At 44.8% G+C, this 5,226-nt stretch overlaps 1 long non-coding RNA gene across 1 annotated transcript; it reads right to left on the reverse strand.

The window, feature by feature from the left end:
* Positions 1–1,724: 1,724 nt before the first annotated feature.
* LOC118239121 lies at positions 1,725–2,974 on the reverse strand. Its single transcript, XR_004770664.1, has 3 exons — positions 2,821–2,974; positions 2,343–2,424; positions 1,725–2,006 (listed from the first exon to the last, which is right to left on the reverse strand). It is a non-coding gene; the product is annotated as an uncharacterized LOC118239121 (long non-coding RNA).
* Positions 2,975–5,226: the final 2,252 nt, after the last annotated feature.

A 5,226-nucleotide genomic window follows, 5' to 3' on the forward strand; every position in this document is an offset into this window, starting at 1 on the left:
ATTGACCTCAGGACCCCTGGAAGAGTGGGCAGTGCTCTTAATCGCTGAGCCATCTCTCCAGGCCCTAAAATTTTTAAAAATATTTTGTAAAGATCCCCAAAATCTGAGCATCTCTATTCTGCTGCTCCTACAGTGCTCCTCAGGCCTGCCCCTCCCCCCTGTCAGAGAGTCCTCCCTAGCTCCATCTGCAGCCCTGAGCTTCTGGAACACACATTCCAATGCTTACCTGACATCCCCATTTGGAAGCATAACTGCTGCCACAGACACCCACTTGGAACCTTTTGTCTTCACCTTCACAACTGTTTCTCTCCCTGGTGTCTGTTACACACTGGGTTGGGTTATGTTCGACAGCATGTGTATGCACGTGTCTGATCCCACCCAGGATTTCTTAGCAATCTTTGCAGCTCTGGGTTCCGATCAACCCCAAGCAACCCGGCAGAAAATAGAGAACTCTGCTTCCAAGGCTGTGGTCTCTCATATATTCCTGGGAAATGTAATCTTTGTGGTTTCCAATCTCATGTCCCTTTGAATATAGATACGAGCAACTTTTACTGGGAAAAGATCACATGTGCTTTGGTTTACATTAAGTTTAATCTGTGATATTGTAAAGAATGGAGAAGCCACTTGGGATCAATATTTACTGAGTCCAAATCTCCGTTACAGGGCTTCAGGCTTAATTAGTGCTCAAGTTCTAACTTAATTGTGACGGGCTTCCTTCTGTTTACATTTCTGAGATTAAACAAGCTATCCTCTCCCCAGCGGCCCTTTCTAAAGAAGAAAAGCAGCTGGCTCCCAGTTAGCTGGGGTCCTCTCCCCTTCCCCTCCCCCACCTTTTTTCTTTGTAGATTAAGCAAAGAAAAATTCTGCTCTTGGACCAGCTCTAAGAAAATATAAACCCCTTACTGGCATCTGAGTAAGTTAAACATAAATATCTGCAGCTTATTTAATTCAGAACTTGAGGGCTTAGATCTAGGGGCGATGGAATGACTAATCTACTGTGGTAGTGAAGGTGCGTACTTCCGGGAGATATTTCCGCTGGTTACATTAATTTATCAACAAATAGTTTTAAACTTAAAAAAAGGAGCTATCAGTTAATTTTTAGGCCTTGGTTAGACAGCCCCTGGCTGACTAAGGCTACCCACAGAATGCTACATAAACGTTGCTTTGGACTAGAGAGCTCAGTGGGTAATCGGCTTGTCTTGCAAGTAAGAATGCCTATGAGTTCTCTTCCCAGAAGACTCAAAAAAAAAAAAAAAAAAAAAAATGCTGGGGTGTGCACTCTTGGAGTCAGAGACCTCAACCTCAAGATCTTGCTGCCCCTCCAGGCTAGCCTCACTGGTGAATCTCAATAAACAAGGTGTGGTTAGCATCCTGAGCAATGACACCAAGGTTGTCCTTCGAACACTCATGCACGAGCGTGTACACACACACACACACACACACACACACACACACACACACACACACACACACACGAGCACGTAGAGGGGTGGATAGGAGGTGTCCTGGGTCCGTGGTACAGAGGGGGGCTGAGTCCTGAGTACAGTACAGAGAGAGAGGTGGATGATCTCTGGTCTCAGGGCTCTCTGCACCCTCCCAGGTAACTGAGAATAGCCAGAGATCGTGATTTCCAATATCATGTTTAGGGAGATAACACCCTAAAAGCAGAAAGAACATGAAAAAGGAAAAACAAGCAGGTTTGAAAGCAACTCTGAGCTGTGGTTAATAGAGCAGGGTGTAGATGTCGTCAGATGCAGCTGAGGCACAGAGCACAGCACGCAAACAGGCTGAGATTGTATGAATTCAACTTCTTGTGGTTAGGTAGCTTTTCTGGGCTGTGGCTTTGGGCTTACATGACTCACAGTCAGTCCAATACACAAGATTTTAGTGAAATGATGTCCTGGGGCCATCGCTAAGCCAGGGCTCAGATGTGCATGTTCGAACTTTTCCAGTTGGTCACAAATCTTTTCCTTCTGAATTCCTCTGTTCTTGTGCTTGATTTTTACCTGCAGGAACACAGGGAAGCTTGGTGGTTGGGTCAGGGAAAAGAAGAGTGAAAGATATTAATTAAAAGCTGCCTCAACAGCCGGGCATTGGTGGCGCACACCTTTAATCCCAGCACTCGGGAGGCAGAGGCAGGCGGATCTCTGAGTTCAAGGCCAGCCTGGTCTCCAGAGCGAGTGCCAGGACAGGCTCCAAAGCTACACAGAGAAACCCTGTCTGAAAAAAAAAAAAAAAAAAAAAAAAAAAAAAAAAAAAAAAAAAAAAAAAAGCTACCTCAACAGTTTCCAAGTTGTGTAACTTCTAAGTTGCAGTTCCCACATTATGGTCACTCAGCCTACCTGGTAGAATTGAACGAGATGATGCTTCAGGCCTCACACCGAAGGAACCAGATGTGGAGAGTGCCTCTCGGTCTGGAAGACCCTGCGGTACAACATGACCCTTAGAGGATAAGCAAAGTCCTCTAAGGGGCCCTTCATGGGCCCACAACCTCTCCAATCCCACACACATACACCTGTCCCCAACTCCCTCTGGTTTCCTACATTTCCAACCAGTCGCCTTCTCTATCTTGGAGCCTTTACAATGGCTGTGCTTCCCCTTTGTGTGGGTGTTTGTCCCTTTCTACCTCAGTCATTGCCCAATTATCTTTCCAGGAAGCAAGGCAGTCTCATGGCCTCCGAGCTCACACCCTTTTATTTTTCTCGTGTTACTCACCATTATCTAATACTAGATACTAGAATAGCTTATCTTGTTAATTCTTGATGCTATGAAAAATTACCTGAGAGAAACAACTTTAAGGGATTGAAGTTGTTTGATTACCATGGTTTCAGCAGTTTGAGTCCATGATGGCTTAGCCTCATTACTGTTTAGAGACCAGGTAGTCTGCCTGTAGGATGAGGCTGGGAGAATGTTTTAGGAAGAGTCCCAGTGGGTCTTCTTTGGTCCCTCCTACTTATGTCTTAAGGCCTTGAGCACTCATGGCCCCAGGAGAGGGAGGTAAGATATGGATGTCCTTGTGTATATGTTTCTCTTATTGGCTGGTGAACAAAACACTGTTGGCCAGTAGCCAGGCAGGAAGGATAGGTGGGGCTACCAGACCAGAGAAGGCTGGGAGAAGGAAGGCAGGGAGGAGATGCCATGCTGCCCAAGGAGTGACATGCTGGATTATGGATAAGCCACAGACTTGTGGCAATACATAGATTAATAGACATGGGTTAATAATTAAGATAGAGCTAGCCAGTAAGAAGCCAAGCCATCAGCCAACAGTTTAATAATTAATATAGCATCTGTGTCTTTGTGGCAAAGTGGCTGTGGGACCAGGTGGGACAGAAACCTCCATCTTCAAAGAATTCTTGAAATGTGGCTGTCCTCCACACACACCCATCATCACTTCTCATGCATACTCGCACACTCATGTGCCATACACCTGGAAAGAGCTGAGCACTGACAGTCCCCTGGGAGCTCAGCTGTGGTCTCCTTGTGAAGAATGCACCTGGTTTTGAGGCAGTCCTTCAAGGGTTACTGTTGCCCTGTGAAAGAATCCTCACTAATTCCTGTTTATTACCTTTTTGTGTGGACCTTCAGCAAATAGGAAGTTTCCTTTCAGCAAATACTAAGTTTCCTTTAAAAAGCACTGGGATGGAGGGCCAGGGGCCCTTGAAGTGGCTCCATCCCTGGGCCTTGGTGAAAGTGTATTGTGTGGCACAAAGTAAGTCATCCCTACTTTTAAACATTCTGTTCCTTTAGCACTAGAGTAAGAGTCTTTCATTACGCTGGCTTTTCTCATCTTCCTATTTGTCATTCACATGCTGGAATATTGCTGCTGGCTTGTTTGTCCCCAACAGTATTTATTTTCTCTGTAGTATTTTAAACAAATGATGTGAACCTAGGAAATCTGACTACCAAATCATATTGTTGCTATCCAAGAATTGAGTCCATGAAATCAACAGTGGCTTTTATCTGTGCCTCTTATACTTTCCAAGAGAGCTGTGGCAATTTCCAAATGTCCCCTGCACTTTAATCTGTGTTGCTAACTTCTTGGCTGGGTGTAGGCTAAATGTTAACATGAAGGAAATGCTAATCTGATACTGAAGCCCTTCAATTCCCTTCATTCTTCCTAGACACCCAGGGAACACACACATTAGTGCACACACATAGTGCAGACACACACACACACACACACTCTTGCTTGCTCGATTTCTCACTTGCTCTTTCTCACTCCCTTGCACACTCTCTTACACACACACACACACACACACACACACACACACACACACACACTCATGCATAATGCTTGCATATACAATGGAGAACCTTATAAGAATTCAGGGATCATATAGAGTAGTACTTAGGACTTCTCTCTCTTATTTATTTATTTATTTATTTATTTATTTATTTATTTATTTAGACAGGGTTTCTCTGTAGTCCTGGCTGTCCTGGAACTCACTCTGTAGACCAGGCTGGCCTCAAACTAGGAGATCCACCTGCCTTTGCCTCTTGAGTGCTGGGATTAAAGGCCAGCACCACCACAGCCCGGTGAACCTTTCTTTATTGTGCTCCAATGAGTTCATGGGCCATTCTAAATCAACACAGTTAACGTTAAGTGTGAGATTCACATTCCTAACTAAGGTTAATGTGAGAGTCACATTCTTAGCTAATGTGAATCTTGTTTGTTGAACAGCTACTATACACAGAAGTACTGGCTCCCATGCATGATGTATGATTAGTGTTCTTTCCTGCATTGACACAATTGCTCCAAACCCAATGGCATGCATGGTACCATTTCTGCTTTATAGGTGTGACAGCCAAGTCAGGCCCCAAGACTTAGCAACATTCCTAAGTTCACCATGCTAACAGCAGAATTGGAGGTAACCCAGAGATCTACCATGCTCATAAACATCAGACATTGGTCTTGTGCTTCTGTGAGACCAAGACGGTATCATGGGGGGTAAAAGCCTTTGGAGTCAAGAGGCTGTGTGGAAGTGCCAACCTCATACCAGACTATGAACATGAGAAAGTAAATCTCTCCTCTGCACTGTCTGCCTATAGAACCTCATGGGATGAAGAATTTCTCATATAACAACATATGGGGAAGAATTTTGCAAACCAAACCGATGGATGGACTGGAGAGCATGATTGCTACAGGAGAAGCCCCGTGTGCCTTTGTGTTCCAGCTCTGAATGGCTCGCCTGAAATGTAACAATAGAAAAAAAGCCCAGGATAACA

The sequence above is a fragment of the Cricetulus griseus genome, chromosome 7, assembly GCF_003668045.3.
Source record: "Cricetulus griseus strain 17A/GY chromosome 7, alternate assembly CriGri-PICRH-1.0, whole genome shotgun sequence".
Taxonomy (NCBI): domain Eukaryota; kingdom Metazoa; phylum Chordata; class Mammalia; order Rodentia; family Cricetidae; genus Cricetulus; species Cricetulus griseus.